Below are 24,435 nucleotides of genomic sequence, written 5' to 3'. Positions count from 1 at the left end.
TAATTGGCTGACTTGTGAAACATGGCATCAGTCACCTGGGTGATGCATCTGTGCATGGCCGACTGCGAAATTCTGCAACTGTCTGTTGCAGATCCCTGGAAGGAGCCTGAGGCGAAGAAGTTGAGGGTGGTGGTGACTTTGACAGCCACTGGGATGGCTTGTCCACCAGGACCTCTGGGCAGCAGGTCTTGTTCCAGCAATCTACAAATGTCTGCAACGACCTGGTGCGATAGCCTGAGCCTCCTTTGGCACTGCTGCTCAGTCATGTTGAGGAATCTCATCCTCTGCCTGTATATCCTGTGTTGTGAGTATTGCCTCCGGCACGGTGCAGCCCTGCGGTGTCCCCCTCTCTCCTATGGACCATCAGGACATTGAGGGGAAGGCTGCTGGTGGTGTGGCTGCTGCTGCTAGTGCTGTTGGTGCTGGGCTCACCTTGGTCTGATTCTGAGGTCCAAGGTGAGAGAGCATAAGCGGCACCCATGCTGATCTAATAAATGGCAGGTAAAGTGGAGATCAGAGGGCCAATCCCTCAATGCTGTGATCGTGACTAGCAATGTGGTGAGCGTGGCTTCCGGGGTTGCAGAAATGACCTGCAAACTCCTGACCGCTAAATCTCTGCAGAAAATGGAGTCAGCAAGAGCCTTTCCATTAGTCAAGTAAGCAGGTTTAATGTGGGAGCATTTATGTGTTTTTCCCAGCTGTCGCTTAATGGACTCGCACAATGGCCACTGAGCTTCTGCCTTCCCTTCACAGGCGAAGTTCCCGAGGTGCGTGAATCCCGTGCTCAAGAAGTTAAAGCCAAAAGCTGCTGTTAAAAACCCTCTTAAGGGTCTGTCAACAAGCATTTAAGTACTTCAATGAGGTCGCCCGCCTCTCCCGAGTGGGTCTGTGGCGCGCTGGAAAATGCCCCCGAGTTAAATGCGGAAGTCGGCGAGATGATGGCGGGTTCCCGAAGCGCTGGCAATTTCGGCGATTTTTACTGCTGACCCGCAACCCCGAACCCGCACGCACGGGACGGGGAAAATTCCAGCCTGTGGTTCACTATCCCTCCTCATCCTCGTCAACCTCTCTGCAGCCTTTGACATGGTCGACCATCCTATCCTCGTCCAACACTTCTCCCCATCCAACACTTCGCCTCCGTTTGAAGGGATATTTACCAGTCCTAGCCCCTTTAGGGCTACCCCGGATCAAGCGTATTCCCCAGACGTTCACTTTCAACTAAAGTTTGAGGTAGGCGAATCCTAAAGACACTTAATTGGGTCTAAAGGTCTGGACTATCTCTCCCTAAAGGAAAGGAACAACTCGAGAATGTTACCATCCTCCAGATAGCACTTTTAATAAGTTTAGCTAGACTGTAACATTCCGGATATTTTGAGGGCCCGGAAAACTCCCCTCAGAATTCTGCAACTCCTCACCAAAGAGTGTACAGAGTTTGAGTTTGCGAGTTTTTGATACAGAAGTCTTATGTGAGACAATTCTAAAAAGGTATAGATTTATTAACGAACTGACATGCAATTTACAGTTGGTGAGTCAATTGCAACATTAACAGTTCCAAAAAGAGAAAACTTACAATCTTATTATCAGAGAATCGTATTTTAAAATCTTAACTTCACTACAGGAGTACAGTTCTTAAAGTTTTCTACAGGATATCCACCAATATCAAATACCTTTGATCCCTGAGGTACAAAGAGTTGGAGACTACAGAGCCGCCTCTGAAGCCGAGAATCACTTTGCCCGCTTAAAGCGAGTCTGTTATCCCATTTGAGAGTTCAATATTTATACCTTTTTCCAGTGGTATTTCCTTTAAGGTTTTCTGCTGATGCAAGCTAATTATCTCGAGTCATTTTTCTGCCGACCTCTGCAACTCTTACTGCCACCTCAGCCAGACCCGCGTCTCATCTCTAGGTGTTCTAGGTTTACCATATAAAAATGGTGTGATGGCAGGTGTTCCTCACTTTATGTCATCTTTACGAGGGCAGATGTTCCTTATCTTATGTGCTTCTTTACGAAGTGTAAATTAGAACCTTATCCAGGGTGAACCATTGTTTCATTCCCAAAAGTTCAGCCTGTCGGAGCCCTTCACCTTCTGTTTCAATAAGGTTATTGATTCAGTGTCAACAACTATCTTATCTCAATAGCCAGAATGCTTTCACAGCTATTTCATCGTTAGTTTCTAAATTTCCAAACCCAGTTTGTCATGTTTTAATAAGCCCAGAATTCTTTCATAAGATAGTGTATTTTTCTGAATAGGTTATTTGGCTCATTCCTTCACACGTTGTCCAGCTCGGTGGGACTGCCCTCGTTTGGTTCCACTCTTACCTATCCAGTCATAGCCAGAGCTAACTAGCAATGGCTTCTCTTCAATTCCTGTACTTTTACCTGTGGAGTCCTCCATGGATCTACCTTTAGCCCTCTCATGTTCCTCATTTACATGCCGTCCTGGATGGACAGCAGTTTCCTTCAGTTAAACGTTGGGAAGACCGAATCCATTCTCTTCAGCCCCCACCACAAACTGTGTACCCTCGCCACCATTTCCATCCCTCTCCCTGGCCATTGTCTCGGTTTGAACCAACCACGGCATCCTATTTGACCCCGAGCTGAGCTTCCTACCCCAAAATCCTCTCCATCACAAAGACCACCTACTTCCACCTCTGTAACATTGCCTGTCTCCACTCCTGCCTCAGCACATCTGCTGCTGAAACCCTCATCCATGCTCTTTGTCGCCTTCAAACTGGATTACTCCAATGCTCTCCTGGCCGGCCTGCCATGTCCACCCTCCATAAACCTCAGCTCATTGTAAGCTCTGCTGCTCGTGTCCGATCCCGCACTAAGTCCCGCTCATCCATCACCCCGGTGCTCTCTGACCTACATTGGTTCCCGGTCCCCTAACACCTCAAATTTAAAGTGCTCATCCTTGTGTTCAAACCTCACCCCTTCCTATCTCTCAAACCTCCTCCAGCCCAACAGCCCTTTGAAAATTCTGCATTCCTCCAACTCGGGCCTCCTGCGCATCCCTCACTTTCTTTGCTCCACCATTGCTGGCCATGCCTTCAGCCACCTAGGCCATAAGCTCTGAAAATACCTCCCTAAATTGCTCTGCCTCTCCGCCGCCCTCTCCTACATTAACACCCTCTTTAAAACCCACCTCTGAACAAGCTTCTAGTCCCCCCTCCTAATATATCCTTCTTTAGCTTGGTGTCGATTTTTGCCTGATTACGCTTCTGTGAAGCACCTTGGGGCGCTTCTTCTACATTAAAGGTAAGTTGTTGTTGATGATAACCGGCAGCATGATGATTTTGTTTCCATAATAGTAAATGTAACATTAGTTCCGCCCATATGATTGATTGTACAACTAAAAAAACAAACTTTGTAATTATTATATAATCTCAGTGATTAAAACTTGGGGGCTGTTTTTTTCAAGTTAGGACTATTTTGGGAAGTGTTGAGAAGTGCGTTTAAGTAACAAACTATAGGGTACTGCCATCTGTTTGATACTAAATCTACAAATGTAGCTGCCGTTAGATAATGGAGTCACTGTGGGTGTAGCTGGAGCTTCCCCATGTTCCATTGACAAGGCAGATACTGAGTTAGACAGCGGGATTTGCTAACCAGGTATAAAATGACTCGGGCCTGCAGGCTTCCCAAGCCTTATCTTTTTAATGTGAGCAGGAGCCTCCGCAAGTCAACCAGTCATTACCTCGGACAAATTCATCACTTTGATGCCATCTCCTCCAGTTAAAATCCCGAGTAAAGAAATAAAGCACAAATGGTTTCCACTCCGCCGTAAATCACTTTGGTTGCAGTGATTTTAGTGGGGGGAAAAAATGCTCAAAGTGAAATTACGTTTCTAACTGTCATTGATTTGGAGACTATTTCCTGTAATTAAGTAAATGAATAAAATTATATGTCCGCTTAGGCTTTTTAAGTGCTTAATGTACTCTGCAGATTTTTTAACGATCTATGTGTCCGTGATCCCTCATGGTGTAAGCCCCTGATCTTATCTTTGGGGATAGTTAAGGAAGTGAAATATACTTTAAAAAGGACGTACCCTCACAGGGAGGGGAGAAGAAGTATGGGGGGGGGGATGTGGGTGGAGTTGGGGGGGAGATGTTAAGCTACTTGCTTCTCATCTGCCAACCAAATATATCATGAGACTGGCATAAGTCTGAGACTCAGTGGCCTTCCTGTCCTCTCAGTCAACTAATGGAGCAATACCAATGGAGAAACTTAAGAGGAGAATAGTTGCATTTAGAGGGGGAGGGGATCATTCAATAAAAATACAGGTATGCGTGGTCGTAGCAAATTCGCTTAATATTCACAACAACGGAAATTGGAAGAGATCATAAAACACTTGATGGCTAAAAGTCAATTTTCCAGAGACTGATTTAATTATAAGTTAATTTCTATGAATTTTATATACTGAATTCAGAAATGCAAAGGCCTACACAAAAGATAATCTGCATAATGTTTTAAACAAATTAAAAGTATTTGTGATTTGTGATAACCAAGCATATTACAGCCCTCAATGCATTTTAAGGAACATTCTCTGTGAGGGATGTTGAACTAAGATTCAAAACTGTACGTCATATTAAGAAAATTTAGAACATCTGCAGAGAAACAATACAACCACAATTTAGAACCATTCTGGCCTTGATGGAATCCGGTACCTCTTGGTCATGTGGCTGATGTTACTTGACTTAAACAGGATGACTTCGAACTGTCCTCCAACATTGTTAACCTCTTTATTTTGGTGAAATCGCTTGCAGCTTTGGGCCAGATTTTCAGTGTGCCGTGAGGTGGGCTTTCAGGCGTGCGGGGGGGCAAAAATCCCGAATTCAGGAGTCCCGACACCATCCCGCCCAAAACCCGCCTCCACGTAAGTTTCAAAGGAGGCGGGTACCCGCCCCACACTGGGACCCGCCGACCCGAGGCGGGAAGGGATTAGTGCCAATTAACTGCCTGCTAACAGGTAGTTAACAGGCAGTTTTTAGCCTAATCCCTATTTTGAGGGATGTCGTATGGGATTCCCGACAGCTCCAAACCACGCCAGGTTAGAGCAGGCGGGCCGTCGGGTTGAAGGACTTGGAGGGGTCGCGATGTCAGTGTTCGGGTGAGTGATGGGTGCATGAGTGCAAAGGTAAGTGTGTTTGGTGTGTCTAAAGTGTGTAAAGAAGTTTTACTTACCTGTACTTACCTTAACAGCCTTTCTTCCTCTAGGCTGCGAGAGCCCATCACTCAGCCAGAACTGAAAGCTGAACGGCTGCGATCTGTCAAAAGTGACAGCCTGCAGCTTTCAGTGCCGGTGACGGTTCTAACTGAGTCTGCGTAGAAGGACTCAGGTTAGAAGTCAGACTGTCAGTGTTTGACAGCTTCAAACAGCTGTGAAACACTGATATTTCATCTGTCAAAAACTCTTGACGGATGAAATTTCAGTCTGTGACGTCACCTGTTGCTGGGTGGCCCTTAATTGGCCTGCTGAGCCCACTGGGCGGGCTCAACAAGGTCAATCAAGGGAAAATCGCGTCGATTGGCTGGACGTCGATGGAGGCGGGACTAAAACCCGAAAGTTGTAGTCCCACCTCCTTCCCGACAGCTTAAGGAAAATCCAGCCCTTTCTATTTAAAAACCTGACTGACCTCAGCCTTTGTTGGACCTGACTGCCTGTGTTTCTGCCTTTGTTTTTTTTTTAAATCTCCTCCTGTTCACAAACAGAAAGGAAGGCCTGATCCAGCCACCGTCTGCCAAGTGCCTGGGACCGGAGACTTCCCAGCACAATGAGTGTGAGATGTTCATCAGTTTCTGTGACCAGCCAACAAATTGCTCATTGTTTGTGGAAAACACCATATTGACCATCTATCATCTCAGTGCCTTTATTTCCAACTTGTGTGAATACACAAATAAAAACAGGAAATACTGGAAATACTCAACAGGTCAGGCACCATCTGTGGAGAGAGAAGCAGAGTTAACGTTTCAGATCGATGACCTTTCATCAGAACTTTTGTGTGAGTACACTATGCTTTGAAACACAACATTTAAAAAAATAATTCTTTTATCCAACTCTTTTCTGTGGAAAAATGGTCAATAAAATCCTGAGACATGACAGATGAGTTCAGTGTAAAAAAAAAAATTAAAAATACAATAATTAAAAAAAAAAAAATCAGAATTAGAGTTGAGTAGAGTATATGCAACCCACTTCCTTTTTAACTAACAGGTCAGACAGCATCGTGGAGAGAGAAACAGAGTTAACGTTTCAGGTCGATAATTCTGTCAGAACTGCTCTCTTCATGATGCTGCCTGACCTGCTGGGTGCTTCCAGCATTTTCTGTTGTTGTTTCAGATTTCCAGCATCCACAGTATTTTGCTATTGTGTCCCTTTTAACTATATTGTCATGGCACTTACAGTGTGCAGCTAGGCCGCACCATACAGCGGGACACATTTATTGATATTAAGGGTATACTATCAATTAATAAATGGAGGAGTCCCACAGTTCTCAAGTTTTGATTGGCTCCGTACACTGAATACAGGCCACAGACTAAGGCATCTCTTGGTGCACACAACCTGTGTTTTTTTAACTAGTTACGTTGGTGTTGTGCTTCATGTTGAGCATTTAACAGTTTGTGCAGGTTTTAATTGTATTAGAAATGTGCCAGATACATAACAGGGAGCAGTGAAGTACCAAGATTACACCACGAGCCAGCAAGACTCCTTAATTCATGTGTGATGACATGACAACGTCTCACTCAGCTCAAAGGAATTCCTGCATTATGCTTTCTGTTTTACCACACTTGCAAAATGCCAATGGAAAGTAGTTTAATGGAGCTGGATCTTTTATTAAAGAGTGGCCTGATAGAGGTCTTCAAGATTATGAAGGATTCTGATAAGGTAAATAGTCATAGATTGCTTCCACTGGTCCGCAGTTGGTACCAAGAGGGCACTAATTTAAGATAATTACAAAAAAAGTTGAAGGGGAAGTTGGAAAAAAATGTCTATACACAGAAGGTAGTTATAATCTGGAATTCACTGCCGGAGAGCATTGCTGAAGCAGAGTCTGTAAATTCTTTTAAAAGGGAACGGATAGTTGCTTGAAAAAGAAAAATAATAAAAGGTATGAGAAACAAGTTAAAAAAAATTGGGATTAGACTAGGTCAGTGTTCTCCAATAGAAATTACTGACTAGACACAGATGTGAATACGGAAACACTGTTTTATACGCATGCATTAATTTTAGTAGAAAATGTCTTGCACACAGCACAGGTAAATATATTTCACATGTATATATTTATTTAACAAACATTTACTGCCATTCAGTAACCAGGAAGTAAAGCGCTCCTAATGATCAAATAACACCCGTGCACTCTGTTTTTCATCTTAACATTTTACCAACGGTGGGGTGGCATGACCATAGCTACAGGGGTATAGGGGTGGCTATAGCTCTGCATGACTGCTGTCATTGGTAGGGAACCCTTGTTTGTTGAGTAACATAGAAACATAGAAACATAGAGATAGGAACAGGAGTAGGCCATTCGGCCCTTCGAGCCTGCTCCGCCATTCAATGAGATCATGGCTGATCTTCATCTGAGATCTTAGCTGATCTTACCAGTTCAGTACCCCGTCCCCGCCTTTTCTCCGTAACCCTTAATCCCCTTAGCCTTCAGAAATATATCCAATTCTCTCTTGAAAATATTTATTGAATTAGCCTTCACAGCCCTCTGTGGCAGGGAATTCCACAGGCTCACCACTCTTTGAGTGAAGAAATTCTTCCTCATCTCTGTTTTAAATGATTTGCCCGCTATTTTTAGACTGTGGCCCCTGGTTCTGTGCTCCCCTGCCATTGGAAACATTCTCTCTGAATTCAGCCTGTCCAGGCCTGCCATAATTTTATATGTTTCGATGAGATCCCCTCTCAATCTTCTAAACTCCAGTGAGTACAAGCCCAAACTATTCAATCTCTCCTCGTAGGTCATTCCCGCCATTCCAGGTATCAGCCTGGTGAATCGCCGCTGCACTCTTTCCATGGCAAGAACATCCTTCCGCAGATGGGGCGACCAAAACTGTACACAATACTCCAGATGCGGTCTCACCAGCACCTTGTACAGCTGTAGTAAGGTATCCCTATTCCTATACTCGAACCCCCTTGATATGAAGGCCAACATACCATTTGCCTTCTTAATCGCCTGTTGCACCTGCATGCTCTCCTTCAGTGACTGGTGCACAAGAACACCCAGGTCCCTCTGCACTTCCCCATCTCCCAATCTATTGCCATTTAGATAATAATCTACCCTCCTGTTTTTACCCCCAAAGTGGATAACCTCGCATTTATCCACATTATAGTGCATCTGCCACGTATCCGCCCATTCCCCCAACCTGTCCAAATCGCAATGTATTAATTACATTTGCAGGTGATAGCTACAGAAAGTTACTCAAAGCGTTGGCACATATTGTAAAGATGAAGAAAGGCTGCACGACACAATGAAGCTCATCCCTTCAGCAGCTGGACCTTTCAATTTAGCATCCAGATATATTTTGAACACCCTATTTTTTTTCCTTTACCAACCCATCTCTAAATTATTTATCAATCATCCCCTTCACTCTTGGAATCAATCTTGTTTTTCTCCGTAGCTGTACAAATGCTTTAATGAAATGCGTTGCTGAATATTTTAAAGGCAACATTAGCCCATTTAAAATAAATTGACAGAGGGCAGTGTAATTTGCAGATGTGTATGTATTTTTATACTGCGGTGTGACTAGAGTTGAACATGGTACACTAAGTGTGATCTGACTAGTGCATTGTTAAAACCCCATCATAACTTCCAGGAATATGGGGCTCAACTTTGAGGAAGGGGGCGGGAATAGTCTGAAAATGGCGTTGAAGAACTTATTGCTCCGTTCCTGACATCACTGTGGCCGTCAACATTTTATTAGGGTCCTCTGAATTGGTGGCCTGGCCGGCTGCCTGAAATCAAATCAAATCAACTTTTATTGTCATTGTTAGTGCACAAGTGCAGTACAACGAAATGTAGGCTTGCGGCTCCCGAGAGTGTACATTTAGATTAAGACATTTAAACATTCAACATACATTTGGCTTGTAATACATTAACATAAACATAACCATAATAAAGTGCATTGGCAGATGTGCAGGCTTTAGAGTTTATTTGTGGAGTTCAGTAGGATGACAGCCCTGGGAAAGAAGCTGTTCCTAAATCTGGTCGTACGGGTGCGAATGCATCTGTAGTAAATGGGAGCACAGCTGATTTAAATATTAAAATCGGGGTCCTGTGACGTCAGTAGGACCCCAGTGCTAGTCTCCGACTGACCTGGACGAATTGTGCACTTTGTACGCTCTTCCCAGTATCATCTGGTGGTTGTACCAAAGAGGAGTCGGCAGCTAAGTTTCACTTTATTTTTGTGGGGCCGAGAACAGCGGAAGTGTTCCTCGAGCTCCACAGAACCAGTCATTGTGGCTGCTCCCTACTCCAGTGATTTGAGCCCTCTTCCCCATGAACCTATCTTCTTCCGCTCTTGAGGCCTCTGTCCTACTCTCAAACATCCTCCTTAAACTTCTCCACTTCTCTCCCCACCTTATAAGTTTTATTACAATTGCCTCATGGATGCCTCTCTGGAACTGCTTTACTTTGGCTTTATTTTTTGTTAGGTATATATCTTCAGCCTTCTAGTAACGAAATTGTTCCGTTTCTTTTTCCCACTATATTTCCCAGTTAATTTATTTCTGTTCATGCCTCATTCCTTTGAATTCTACCTTTTGAAGTGAATGTTTATGTTCTGGACCTTACTGGCACTGATCACCAGATTATTCTTGAATATCGTCATTTTGTGGTCCCTGGTTTCCAAAGGCTTCACAATTTGAAATTCTAGCTGTCATCCTGGTCTAGATGCAAAATCATCCCAGTGCCAAATACCTGAACCTTAAGAAATAATTACACGCAGGAGGTCACATCAACAGCCTGGGGATAGTAGTACATCAGTTACAGCCGATTACTGGAGTCCATATTTGTTTTGTTTATACATTGGTTGATAATGAAGTAAAGGGGATCAATGGCAAGATCCTGAGACCTCTCACAAATAAGATGCCTGACTACTTGTTCTAGAACTGTGCATCTCTGCTTCTTGAGGGATATAATTAAAAGGCACTCTTGAAGCTTTTGCTTATTTAGTTGAGTCCTTGAGATGCAATATAATCACTGCTGCCGCCCACGCAATAAATCTATGGTTATTAATGTAATTTACAGACAGATGACGGATGTCTTATTTGTCAGTCGCATCTAGAAACTTTAGCCAAATTTTAACTTGGGCGGGTGTTGTGCGTGCGGGGGTCGAAGTGGTGGTTGAACTGTCCGACCCCCTCCTCCCTGCCACCACCCTCCCCCACCAAAGCGTGAGGCCCGGGATATTTTGTTTGCCATGCAGCTCTATCTCTTCAATCCTTATTATCTTCCCCCTCCCCCCACCCCATAATCTTTAGTACCCTTACTTTCTACATAGCAATCTCCCTTCTAAACACTTCAAATGATTCTGCAGCTATGGTCTTCTGGGTCGTGCATCCCGCAGTCTCTCAACCCTTTGTACAAAGAATCTTTTCCTGGATTCACTTTCAATAGGTTTAGCACTGATTTTAAGATTACGTCCCCTTGTTCTAGATTGTGCTACGAGCGGGAACAGTCTATTCCTGTCTACTTTGTTAATCGCTTCGTTATTTTTAAATATATTAATATCCTTCCCCCGCAACCACATGAGAATATTCCTGGCCTCTGTTTCATACTGTCAGTTAAATGGGTGCTGCAGTTGTCCCCACAACTGCTGTCACTGTTCTTTCACGATCAGCCAATAGATGGTACGTTGAGAGTGGCTTGAGACATTCCTCCTCCCTCACACCAATCAGCAAAATGCTTCTTACCTCATAGTTCAGTGAAGAATGAATAAACCTCTCAAAACCTTGGCAGGTGAATTTCAGTGTTCAACAGCCTTTAGGATAACACCCATAACCGACTCGGTTGTCGAGATAATACTGTTTACACTAGATTAATGGAACACTTAAGAGATTCCCATATTACCTGTGCTTTTTTAGTGCAGTAAACTGCGATATATTTGGCATGTTTTAAAGGAATACACAATGTTATTACAAAAGTGTAAATCAGACATGCACCTCGACTGCTGTCCTGTCGAGACACCACTACATGACCTCACTGATATACGCAGAAGTAAACTTTCCTCCAATTTTAGATATTGTATATTCTTTAAAAGTACATAAACTTTGAATTAAAAAAAACCTCATTAAATATAAAGAACAGGACAGCTGTAGTTTAAGATATGTGTACTCTTTGTGAGTTCAACTGATTGAACCACGGTTTCATCACCCAGTTACATGTACGGTTGGGGTTCACTATTTGATGACATATCTCCCCCTGCTCCATTTTATTCCATGGTTCTGAATACAGGAAACTCTCTTTTAACCGGCACCTAAATATCCGGAAATCTCTCTTAACCGGCGAAATTCAGGAGTAGCTTCAGGTAAGTTTTACTATATATTAGTGGCCGTGTAACTGGGGTTCCTGGATCTGTGGCCATGTAACCGGGGTTCCTGCACCTGTGGCTGTGCAACAGGGACTCCTGGATCTGTGGCCGTGTAACCGGGACTCCTGCACAAGTGCCGTGTAACCGGGGCTCCTGCACCTGTGGCCATGTACGGGGCTCTCGTACCTTGGTAAGTATACCTCTCTGTAATCCGGACTTTTTGATCAACCACCACGCCAGTCCCGTCGGTGCCGGATAAAAAAGAGTTTCCTGCAGTAATATTTATATTTGAGAAGTGTAAGCTTCAAAAACATGAGACAATGTTTAGTGAGTAGCAGAGCACAGTGCTCTAGGGTAAATTCGAATCAAATGCCCACAGGATTGAACAAATCTCTCCGTGATAATGACACATTTCGAAGGATCACCTGAACCAATCATTAAATTAAAGGTCCATCCAGCTCGCAAAACAAATGTCATGATTCACTCGGCGGTGACATATCATCAAAGAATGTACCGTAGCACAGCAAAGGTACTCCAGGAAGTAAAGGTTGAAGAGTTGATTGATTAAAATGAAATGTTCTGCCACCCTGTGGCAGTTTAGAGCACCACTAGGAGGTAATGGGGCTGATCATTTTGAGGTGATCAGTTATATTTTTGAGTGATATGATGTGCCAGATTTTTGCGACATTGGTCCTCGTTACTGGCAGACGGATTAATCCCGGAACATCCGAATTGCAGAAAGGAGTATGACGACAAAATACGTTCCACCATTTGCTGGCCATCAAACATTAATGCACACTCACTCGATCCCTTGTTCCCTGTCATGTTCATTGAGAAATCTGCACTTTTGCAAACATTATAAAACAGTGGAGGGGATTTTAAACATCCGCCCAATGCATGGCGTGAAGTCGGTGGAGCCACCAGCCTGCGTTGGAAGGCCCGATCCATTTTCAGATTTGGGCCTCATCAGCATAATTCGGGTGAGTTGTTGAGCGCTCAATGAGTGCCAGCGGTCAACTAACCTGATCAATGGGGAGGAGGCATGAAATCCGGAGCCTCCATGAGTGAGCCGAGCCAAAACTGCTTTTTTAAAAGGGGGAGGATGTGCAATGGGGAGCCCACCCAAAGGCTGGCAGTGCGCCGCAATAATTTTGTGAGGCCAGATGGAATATTCCTGTTCCTCTTGGCCCCACAAAAATTCCCCCCAGAATGCTTCTGGGCCTTCTCTGGCGAGGCTTCCAGCAATCCCTTTAAGGACCTCTGGTTAGACCATTCACTGCCTGGTACAAATGGGTGGGACAAATGCGTTGCGCACTCTGCCAATTTGTTCCTGACAATTGCAAATAGGGTCCTAGAACCAGTGTTGCACCCCAGTTTGCATATGCAAGTGACCTGCCACCAGTTTCAGGCAGGCGGGCTGTCCGCACATTTATAGACCCGCCTGAACATAAGAAGCAGGAGTAGGCCATTCGGCCCCTCGAGCCTGCTCCGCCTTTCAATAAGGTCATGGCCGATCTTCTACCCCAACTCCACCTTCCCGCACTATCCCCAAATCCCTTGATTCCCTAAATATCAAAAAAAAAAAGAGAAAGACTTGCATTTATGAAGTGCTTTTCACGATGTCCCAAGGTGCTTTACAGCCAACGAAAAGTGCATCAGTGGAGCCTTGGACTTCCAAGGAGCGGCCGAGATGCCTCCCTGATTTTCAACTGCCGACCGCTTGTGTTCCATGTGAGAATTGGGTGGCCGGCGGTACGTTTGTGCCTCCGCATATAAATTTTGGACCCGTTCTTGGAAACATTATTTTAACATTTATATTATGTGGCCAAATTTAGACAATTGTGAATGTCATCATTCAGCCGAGGCTGCTAGCTGAACCTAAAATTCTCATTAATTTTGCCCACTCTGCCAATTTGTACCAGGCAGTGAACGGTCTAACCAGAGGTCCTTAAAGGGATTGCTGGAAGCCTCACCAGAGAAGGCCCAGAAGCATTCTGGGGGGAATTTTTGTGGGGCCAAGAGGAACAGGAATACTCCATCTGGCCTCACAAAATTATTGGCTTATCAAAATACCTTAATGGTTTTAAAAGGAAAACTTGATCAATTTACTTATCCCACATTGCCAGTGGGGAACTGCACTTAAAGGGAACATGGGTTGGAGATAGCCCTACCTCGAGCATAGCTTCCCATTGGGAGCATGGGGTGGGTGTATTTGTCCTTTAATGTGCATTGAAAGTTATCGTATTTTTGAACCAACTACATATTCCTGAATTACATTCGCTTTCACAATCCAAACAGTTTGTTGTACCGCTTGAGAATTTTTTTTCCTGACCTGATGAGACGAACTGCGGTTTCCCCAAGATCTGTCATCACTCAGAAATGAAAGGCATTGCAACACTGACTGGCTATAATTTTCTTGAATGGAGCAATACAGCAGACTGCCTAGTTCAGTGAATCAACAGGAATATTTTGTTCTCTAACATCTCACCTAAAGAGACGGAAAATTGTCTAAAAGCTCTTTAGTCTAGTTCTGTCTGGAAAAATAAAAGGCATTTCCGTTGGTGTGATATTCAGCAGGCAGTCTTGGGTAGATGGAAGAAGCCAATTTCTTGGATTCTGATACCAAACTGAGCATTGGTCTAAGTCTAGGGTGTCTGCAATGTTCTTGATCTGAACCATTACAGGAAGCCTCCCTTGCATTCTTGGCTCTTTATATAGTATTCTTTTGGCAATGACCTATGAAAAGAGCTTCACAAGCACTTTTTAACCTAATGCTTGTTGCTAGTGATGACAGGATATTATCACTATATAAAAAAAAAGAAAGACTTGCATTTATATAGCGCCTTTTACGACCTCGGGACATCTCAAAGTTCTTTATAGCCAATGAAGTATTTTTTGAAGTGTAGTCACTGTTGTAATGTAGGAAATGTGGCAGCCAATTTACGCACAGCAAGCTCCCACAAATAGCAATGTGATAATGACCAGATCATCTGTTTTAGTGATGTTGGTTCAGGGATAAATATTGCCCAGGACACCCTGCTTTGCTTCAATAGATGCTATGGGCTACATCCACCTGAGAGGGTTAGACGGGGCCTCAGTTCAACATCTCATCTGTCAGACGGCACCTCCAACAGTGCAGCACTCCCTCAGTACTGCACTGAGAGTCAGCTGAGATTTTTGTGCTCATGTCTCTGGAGTGGGACTATGAACCCACAACCTTCTGACTTGGAGGCAAGAACTACTACCATGAGCCACGACTGGAACTATATAACATAAATGAATCCCTAGCGAAGAAACAAGCTTCGTCCTTTGCTGTTTGAATATTTTAAATACTTTCATTTTTCAAATATGCACAAGGGAACAGTTTGTATTGTGGTGTATTTTATATATGATTATGAGATGTTTATATATCGATATACATTGTACGTGATATACATCTTTCAATATTGCATCTTAAAAATCTTGCATATTCACGCACTTCCTGTCTGCAAAGCCTTACTTCCTGTTATCACACTTTGGCGTTAACTTTGTCCAATTATAGATTCTTGTGCCAATATTTATACTGGAAACTGCCAATGTAAACTTGTCAGCAACACCAACAACTTGTATTTACATAGTGCCTTTAATGTAGTAAAACGTCCTAAGGCGTTGCACAGGCGTATTATAAAACAAAATAAATTTGACGCCGAGCCACATAAGGAGAAATTAGGGCAGGTGACCGAAAGCTTGGTCAAAGAGGTAGGTTTTAAAGAACATCTTAAAGGAGGAAAGAGAGGTAGCGAGGCGGAGAGGTTTCGGCAAGGAATTCCAGAGCTTAGGGCCGAGGCAACTGTCTTTGTCGAGCGATTATAATCAGGGATGCTCAAAAGGGCAGAATTAGAGGAGTGCAGATATCTATGGAGGTTGTGGGGTTGAAAGAGATTACAGAGATTGGAAGGGGCGAGGCAATGGAGGGATTTGAAAACCAGGATGAGAATTTTGAAATCGAGGTGCTGCTTAACCGGGAGTCAATGTAGGTCAGCGAGCACAGGGGTGATGGGCGAACGGGACTTGGTGCGAGGTGGGACATGGGCAGCCGAGTTTTGGATGACCTCAAGTTTACGTAGGGTGGAATGTGGGAGGCCAGCCAGGAGTTGGAATAGTCAAGTCTAGGGGCAACAAAGGCATGGATCAGGGTTTCAGCAGTGGATGAGCTGTGGCAAGGGCGGAGATGGGCGATGTTACGGAGGTGGAAGTAGGCAATCTTTGTCATGCTATAATTACACCCTCCTGCCAGTGGTGGCACTGTTGTGCTTCAGTATTGCAGATCCCAGCTCCCGAACTTGTACTGCAGAGTAACTCCTACACTCAAACCAATTCTACTTTTCTGCTTCCCAAATTTCCATAGGTTTTGCTATTTAACTATGAATAATATCAAATCAAAGTACTATATAAAAATAAGGACAGAACGTATGGCATTAAAATAGGCGCTGAATTACATCTGCATGCCTGGTCCAGTTATCCCCCATCCCTCTAACTTCAGTTCACCTGAAGAGTACACTTACTCTGCACGGTGTCTTTACAATTACTAGCAGTGCAGGAAGGATTGTATAAGAACAGTGGCATTATGTGATTGGTATTGTAATGCTTGGCTATCATACTTAAGCGTCTTTAATCCTGAGGCAACAGAAGGGTTTCTTGAAGTATCATCTATAATACCTCCTGATTTTGCACGATCCCTGAATCACGTGGATACCGCTGATTTACCAATTATTTATATTCCGGTTACCCGCCACATGGGGAAATTCGACCTTGTGCCGGTTCCGCAGGTGGAAAACGGGCGCAAAGAGGTCCGATTTAGAGGACCAACCTCCTGCGCCAGAACACCGTCGGAAACACATTCGACGCTATGTTGGCTCCGTCACTGGTGGCTGCCTAAAGCAGCTTGAATATGTTAATAAAGGACTTGTCTTAGGACCCAAACCGGAAATTGGTTTACCCTGAACGTAGCGTGCCTACTGCATTCAGGATGACCTGGTCTATGTGCAGCCTAACCAGCGGTCCTTCAAAGGATACTGCCACTAAAAAAAAAAGTACTTTTACTTATCCTGAATGTGGAGCCAGGAGAGCTTCCAAGAAAGGAAAACCGCGGGCTGCTGCTGACCACCACTGGTCACCCTCCCGATTGGCTCCCCCGGGACCTCCTGGACTCAGCGGAGGCCACGACTGGCTCCCGCAGGTCTTCGGTACTATCCTAGTGAGGCCAGGGACAAGTTTGCCATGGTTCTGCCCTGCCGGTCTCGGTAGTCACGTGCAGCGTGCGCTGCACCACGTTCATGCCCCGATTTGCGCGCAATCCAGATTCCAGGTCTATAATTTCACGGACCCAATTTCTTGTGATGTAGCGGGGTGTGGGTGTTGCTGCTGTGTGGCTGGTGGTTTCTGTCTATGTTTAGTCACATTGTACATTCCAAGGATTTAATGCGTATTTCCAAAGATTAATGTTTGATGCACTTGACTTGATTTAGTGACTGCACCACCCACAGTACGTTAAAAAGTAGTGGGACTTTGGATGTTTTACTTTAGTTAATCCTAATTCTACAAACTCTAAACAGCTGGCAAGTTGGAAGATAAATCACGGAAAAACAGCAATGTGAAACCTATTAGAAGTTATTAGGAAGTTATACTGCACGTCGTACATCGGTTCTTGTGCTGCACCAGTGCAATATGGACAGTAAAGCCGTGGCATACTCGGGCTGAAGCTGCTTTGATGTTGCTGATGTGAGACGTCCCGGAGGGTTGTAGTCGTGCTCTATTTTGTGCTTGCTCAGGTTAAAAGCCACATTTCGACACTTTTATCACGTGGTTCACTAACCTGCCTTTCGCACTAAACTTTTAAAGATAGGGAATGGGATAGCCAGCTCTTTCCTAACTCTTAAAATTTCCACTGATAGTTCCAGTCTGGTAAGTAAAGTTCTGTGCATCTGTATGAGGTTCACCGATGCAGAGCTTTGCTGTACCTGATCAGAGAGTGGTGCGAGTGGGCAGTATTTCTCTACAGTGTCTGCTTTCATCGATCAAAAAAAAATGCTAGCGCTTTCAAACTGGTATCTGCCGTGTGACTCCACTCTGCAGTTCCAGTAATAATGCATGCACTTCTTTTGTATGGTATGTTACAGACTAGTTACAGTGTCTATGGATGCTCTTCTTCCCAGTTTCGGTAAATTCTGTGTCAAATTTCTGTCAGGTGGACGTTGAGCTCTTGGCCAGTTTTCTGCCAACCCAAACTTTCTACCACCATGTTTCTTTTCGGAGCTGGTTGGCTTATTTGGGAGGAAACTATTTTCTGCAGCGTCAGAAACATCATTTAGCAAATTATTATGGGGCCAATCCAATCTGCTTTCGCATTGTCCTCATCATCTAATATAACTCCCATGTGGAATTTAGATTCAGTCAAATCAGATTTAAGAACCACACATTCTAAAAAGCAGAAAGGGAGGGGTGGGGCTTGAAACCTCTAGAATTTGAAGTGAGATTTATAATATGATGCATTTATGTCTTTTTCCATTATAAATAATTATGCTGATAAACTACTGGCTCCCTGCTGTATTGTTAAGTGCTAACATTTCATAATATAAATCCTGTCTGTATATTTTGATCACTGTTACTAGGAATGAACATCTTCAAAATGTGCTTAGGAAAATTTATTGCTGTGACATAATTTATACAATTGTGAAATGCTGCAATCCAAAACCACATTCTACATGTTATGCAAATGAGGAAAAGACACACCGTATGAAAGAGGGCCACAAAAGATTCTAGAAATGCTTTAATAGACATATGTTGGCTGCATTGCCAAGTTAGCACTGATCTGTTATTCTTGATATAAATGTGAAATTTAGGGTGAAGAGAAAAAAATCACAGAGAAAAAGGCACAGCATATAGGAGTGATGGCTGGAGAACTTTTATGGTAAGTTATGATACAACTGGTTAAAAGACATAATTATTAATCCTAGATCACATGAATATCAATAATAAATCCATGTATGGAGTTACGTTTATTATTTAAAAATAAGTGCTTTAGTATTTCCATATAAACAGGTGCAATATTAAAATATATAACTTGATATTAAACTATAAAACACAATTTTAAAGGATATTTGTGATAGTATTGTGCCAGACTGATTAAAAACCATTCACATTTTCATTTTCAGATAACAGCCAACTACCTGTGGAAATTTGAGCAGAATCTTCAGCGACGACACATTCCCCAGAATGGATAGCAGGGGCATTCGATGGTGCATTTCCGGATAGCCTTCAGCTGACTGTATGGAGGTCTGATTGGTGTCCATCCTGGCATGGTACGGACGAGAACCCCTGCATTCATACAGGTGTACCCAGCACATAGGTGACAGAAAGAAGGTTGCCTACTGTTACAACTTTGTCCTGCAGTATTGCAGATCATTTTGTAGTACATTCTGTGTCCCTGTGAACCTGGTTGAATCAACATTGCAGAGCATCCTGAAATTCATCGGAATCCTGAAATATGAGGCTAAAGTTCGCCCTTCTGTGAGCTCTGGTATTGTGGTGAGAAGGACAAAGGTACAACATCTTTAAACACTGGCCGATGTGCCCTTGTTCCCTGTGCTGACCCTTTGGAGCATGTAAGAGAGATCTCCCTGATCCCTGACAATACACTCAAAGGTTTACTTCCACATAGGTTTATTGGTGCTATTAGATTTTCATGGTGCCTTTACTCATTAAAGCTTCTTCACAGGGAGCTGCCACTTCCTTCTGTGAGATGGTAATAATTCCCTGTCGTGTGGATTCCAAGAACTATCTGTGAAGATATGCGGCAAATACTTTCTTTAATTCATGTGTAACTGAGGATGATCTCACAATGGGACTGTTCAAGAATTTTGACTCTGTTGAATTTATGAGAAAGGAAATGATTGCAAACAAGAACTTTGTATATGCTTTAAAGGACTTGAATAAATACAATTGCAATTCTTATTATACAATGTGCAAAGATAGTCATAGTTTAGTTTGAGGGTGTGGTGCTTGTTGTTGTAGCTTCACGCTCTTCCCTTGGTGCTAGTTTGAAGTAGTGGAATCATTTTCAGGCTGGCTAACAGGTGACATGAATGCTCCTTCCATGGCCATCTTTATACCAGCCAATAGGGTAGTTAGCCCTATATAGAGGGAGGATTTTATGGGCTCCCACAACCCATATGAAGAGGGGGGGGGCCACCCACACCTACAAGATGAGAGTATCTCGCTGGATGTCAACCCAGAATTCAGATCCAGAAATACGGTCTTCACTCGTGGGAACTGTCCAGAGCAGAGTTCAAACCCTGCACCTTCTGACTCGGAGGTGGGAATGCGACCACTAAGCCGAACACTCACTCCTATAGTCATGTAAACGTCAGGTCAGAGGAGCTATCAGCTCCTGTTCTACCACAGTGAGATTTTACTCTCTGTCACATCCATGTTTGAAATTCTTCTTATTTTGTAACCAGTGTTTTTCCCAGCTACATCTCAGCGATCATTATATACTCAGATGAAACTGAGGAATAATAATGGCCCAGAAATTCGTGTCGGGGGCTTCCCGCGGGTGCAAGTCCCCGACCTGCACTTACATTGCGCGCCGACAGTTGAGGCCTGGGCCTGCGTGGATTTCCTCTCTGTGGCCCGTTCCAGCTCCCGGCGCGCTGTGCTTGCGTGACCCAGTGGCGTACTTAGTACGATGCGTCGGCTGGGATCACATGAGCACTGGGCAACCAATCGGAGGAGGCAAAAGTCCATTCATGAGTTTGACAGAAAGAACTGTCAAACTCATGAAAACTCCGGGCGCCCAAAACAGTACATAACCTTAAAATAATTTTTTTTTTAAATCACACTATTTAAGTCAACTATAAATAACATTAAATAACCATTTTAAACAATAATTTAAATTTTTGAAAAAAATAATTTTATAAAAAATCGGAGCTAAAAATACACTTACCTTACTGTAAAGTATTTAAAAATAATAAACCTGTGGAAAAAATGTTCTAATTTTAATTAATTGACCACTTACCTTTTAAAATGAAGTTCTTACATCTGCTTTTTTAATGTGTAAAAAGTGGAGGCCTTCGCACGGGCAAACCTGACAAAAAAAAAAAGGAAGTTCAACGCGCACGCGCTGCCTCATACGTCGCACGCGTTTCACCTCTTAACCCCTGCTTTCAGGGGACCGGAAGTGCCGTTTTCCCGCGCATGCGCTGTGCATGCAAGAAACCGGCACTTCCATCGGGTCCACGCGTGAGTACCCCGTGCGTACTCACGCGTTGGGACCCGAATTACTGGGCCATTAAGTTGGTCAACCACAATGACAACCCTACAATGTGGAAATTTCTTTACAATGTGAGTGCAGTTGAAGGAGGCTATTTCGCTCTTCAGTAGAAATCTAACATTTTTTATCACAACATTTAACCGACCCTTGACTGATTCCAGATCAGATTCTGCCTTCACTACACGACCTCAAAGACAATTCCAGGCATTACACACTGTATAATAAAGTGCTTTTGACACTGGTTCTGAATTTGCCTTTTATGAGTTTATCCCTGTGTCCCCTTTAACTGCAGCCATAGTTTAATGTGAAATAGTGCTCTGCATTAACCTTTTCTGTTCAACTTAGTTTCTTAGATACCTTCATAAGATCATCTGTCTACTTTCAAGGCAGAAACATCTGAGTTTTTCCAGCTTTTCTTAATATCTCAGTCCTCTGGCTCTAAGGATTAGTCTGAAGCAAAATACTGCAGACTCTAGAAATCTGAAATAGAAACAGAAAATGCTGGAAATACCCAGCAGGTTAGGCAGCATCTGTGGAGAGAGAAACAGAGTTAACATTTCAGGTCGATAATCTTTCATCATCGACCCGGAACGTTAACTCTCTTTCTCTCTCCACAGATGCTGCCTGACCTGCTGAGTATTTCCAGCATTTTCTGTTTCTATACTAGGGATTAGTCTCATGGTTTTCCTTTGTACGCTTCCAGGACTGGGATGTTTTACTTGTACCCATTGACCAGAACTGAATGCAGTACTCAAGATACAGTTTGAATGTACAGTTCAGCATGACAATCTCAAACTATTCCTGACTGATTTGGGCAATATAGCTAAGCATTCTGTCAGCTTTCTTGATTGTGGCCCCAATGTGATTGGATAGTGGTGAACATAGTGTCACTCTAGATCTCCTTCAGTCCCTAGTTCATTCAACAACATTCACTGAGTAAGGATGCCCCTTATGTTTTCCTCAGTGCAACAACTGTCACTTTCATCTTTATTAACTTGCATCTGCCACAGTTCTGCCTACTTGCAAATTTTTGCCTTGGCTCCTTTTGTATTTCCGTGGCCACTTCATCAGAGTCAAAGGTGCGCCATCTAGTTTAGTACCATCTATAAATTTAACAAACTTGCATTGTATTCTGGAGTGTAGCTATGCAGTCCGCGAACTCTGCATTCTGCTGCTCGAGGAACACTTCTCCCTATCACTTCATGCTGTGTCTTCTTAGGCAGTCCCTCGGAACCGAGGATGACTTGCTTCCACATTAAACATGAGTTCTCAGGTGACTGATGAGTCCAATGCAGGACCTACAGCCTCTGTCACAGGTGGGGCAGATGGTGGTTGAAGGGGCAGGTGGGTGAGGTGCTTGGGTTGACGTGCGCTGCTTGCGCTTGGCTTCCGCTTGCTCCCGGCGAAGAGACTCGAGGTATTCGGCGCCTTCCCAGATGCTTCTCCTCCATTTTGTACGGTCTTGAGCCAGGGATTCCCAGGTGTCGGTGGGGATGTTGCACTTTTTCAAGGAGGCTTTGAGGGTGTCCTTGAAGCATTTCCTCTGCCCACCTGGGGCTCTCTTGCTGTGTCGGAACTCTGAGTAGAGCGCTTGTTTTGGGAGTCTCGTATCGGGCATGCGGACGATGTGACCCATCCATTGGAGCTGATCGAGCGTGGTCAAAGCTTCGATGCTGGGGATGTTGGCCTGAGCGAGAACACTGACATTGGTGCACCTATCCTGCCAAGAGATTTGCAGGATCTTGCAGAGGCAGCGTTGGTGGTACCTCTCCAGTGCTTTGAGGTGCCTGCTGTAAATGGTCCATGTCTCTGAGGCATACAGTAGGGCGGGTAGCACTACTGCTCTGTAGACCATGAGCTTAGTGCCGGGTTTGAGGTCCTGGTCTTCAAACACTCTCTTCCTCAGGCGACCGAAGGCTGCACTGGCACACTGAAGGCGATGTTGGTCTTCGTCATCAGCGTTTGCCCTTGTTGACAGTAGGTTCCCGAGGTATGGAAAGTGGTCCACGTTGTCCAAGGCCTTGTCGTGGATTTTGATAGTCGGGGGCCAGTACTGTGTGAAGGGGGCAGGTTGGTAGAGGACCTTTGTCTTACGGATGTTTAGTGTAAGGCCCATGCTCTCGTACGCTTCGGTGAAGGTGTTGACGATGGTTTGGAGTTCGACCTCCGAGTGTGTGCAGATGCAAGCGTCGTCTGCATACTGTAATTTGACATCATAGGTTGCGATGACCTTGGATCTGGACTGGAGGCGACAGAGGTTGAACAGTTTCCCGTTTGTTCTGTAAATTAGCTCCACTCCAGTGGGGAGCTTACTGAGGGTGAGATGGAGCATTGCAGCGAGGAAGATCGAGAAGAGTGTTGGTGTGATGACACAGCCTGGCTTGACCCCGGTCCATGCGTGAATTGAGTCTGTGGTGGAACCATTGGTCAGGATCACGGCCTGCATGTTGTCGTGAAGCAGACGGAGGATGGTGACAAACTTTTGAGGGCAGCCAAATTTGAGGAGGACACTCCATAACCCCTCAAGGTTGACAGTGTCAAAGGCCTTTGTGAGGTCAAAGAAGGCCATGTAGAACAGCAGGTGCTGTTCCCTGCATTTCTCTTGTAATTGACGCGCGGTGAAGATCATGTCCATTGTGCCCCTTAGCGGGCGGAATCCGCATTGCGACTCTGGGAGGCGCTCTTCAGCCACTGGGAGAAGGCGATTGAGGACGATTCTTGCGATGATTTTCACTGTGGCAGACAGCAGGGAAACTCCTCTGTAATTACCGCAGTCGGACTTGTCACCTTTCTTGAAGATGGTCACAATTACGGCATCTCTGAGATCCCCTGGCATGCTCTCCTCCTTCCAGATAAGAGAAATGAGTTCATGAATTCGCGCCAGTAATGCTTTAGTGCCTCGGCAGGGATTCCATCTGCTTCTGAGGCCTTCTTGTTCTTAAGTTGTTGGATGGCCTTTTCAACCTCATGCCCGGCTGGGGTTGAGCTGAGATGGTGGCGGGTAGCATGCTACGGGATGGAATTGAGGACACTCGCGTCGAAGACAGAGTCTCGGTTAAGGAGATCTTCGAAGTGCTCCTACCAGCGGGCACTGACTGCCTCTCTGTCCTTGATGAGTACCTCTCTGTTCTTGGCCCACAGTGGGGTAGGGCCTTGGGTGCTTGGGCCGCAGGTGGTCTTGACTGCGCGAAAGAATCCACGCACGTCGTGGTTGTCGGCTAGCTGCTGGATCTCCTGCGCTTCCTCCACCCACCATCTGTTCTTTAGGTCGCGAGATTTACGTTGAACCTCGGCCTTCAGGCATCTGTAGAGCTGCTTTCTTGCTCTCGAGTTCTGTTGCTGTTTCCAGATCAGGAATGCCTTGCGCTTGCGGCTTATTAGCCCCTGGATCTCCTGGTCATTCTCGTCGAACCAGTCTTGGTGTTTCCTGGTCGAGTGACCGAGCGTCTCTTCACAGGTGCTGATTATGGAGGCCTTGAGTGCAGACCAGACGCTGTGGACACTCTGTGTCTCTGCATCACTGGGAGTCGTCAGATTGGTTGTGAGGCGCAGGCTGAATGGGGCTTTCTCAGCGGGGTCTTTGCGTGCTCCAGCGT

At 44.5% G+C, this 24,435-nt stretch overlaps 1 long non-coding RNA gene across 3 annotated transcripts in view; it reads left to right on the top strand.

The window, feature by feature from the left end:
- Positions 1-20,111, top strand: part of LOC147102684 (uncharacterized) — a 316,332-nt gene extending 296,221 nt beyond the window's left edge. Inside the window, exons 5-7 of one of the 3 annotated variants that reach the window (XR_015073056.1) lie at positions 5,713-6,002; positions 18,411-18,478; positions 18,723-20,111. This is a non-coding gene — a long non-coding RNA (uncharacterized LOC147102684). The remainder of the gene's footprint in view (positions 1-5,712; positions 6,003-18,410; positions 18,479-18,722) is intronic. The other 2 variants (XR_015073055.1, XR_015073057.1) reach the window with 2 other exon arrangements.
- The last annotated feature ends 4,324 nt before the right edge of the window (positions 20,112-24,435 follow it).

The sequence above is a fragment of the Somniosus microcephalus genome, chromosome 21 (genome assembly GCF_052327205.1).
Source record: "Somniosus microcephalus isolate GS21.2 chromosome 21, FLI_Smic_1.0, whole genome shotgun sequence".
NCBI lineage: Eukaryota > Metazoa > Chordata > Chondrichthyes > Squaliformes > Somniosidae > Somniosus > Somniosus microcephalus.
The sequence above is the reverse complement of the archived record's forward strand: the minus strand, read 5'-3'. Positions and strand labels throughout refer to the sequence as shown.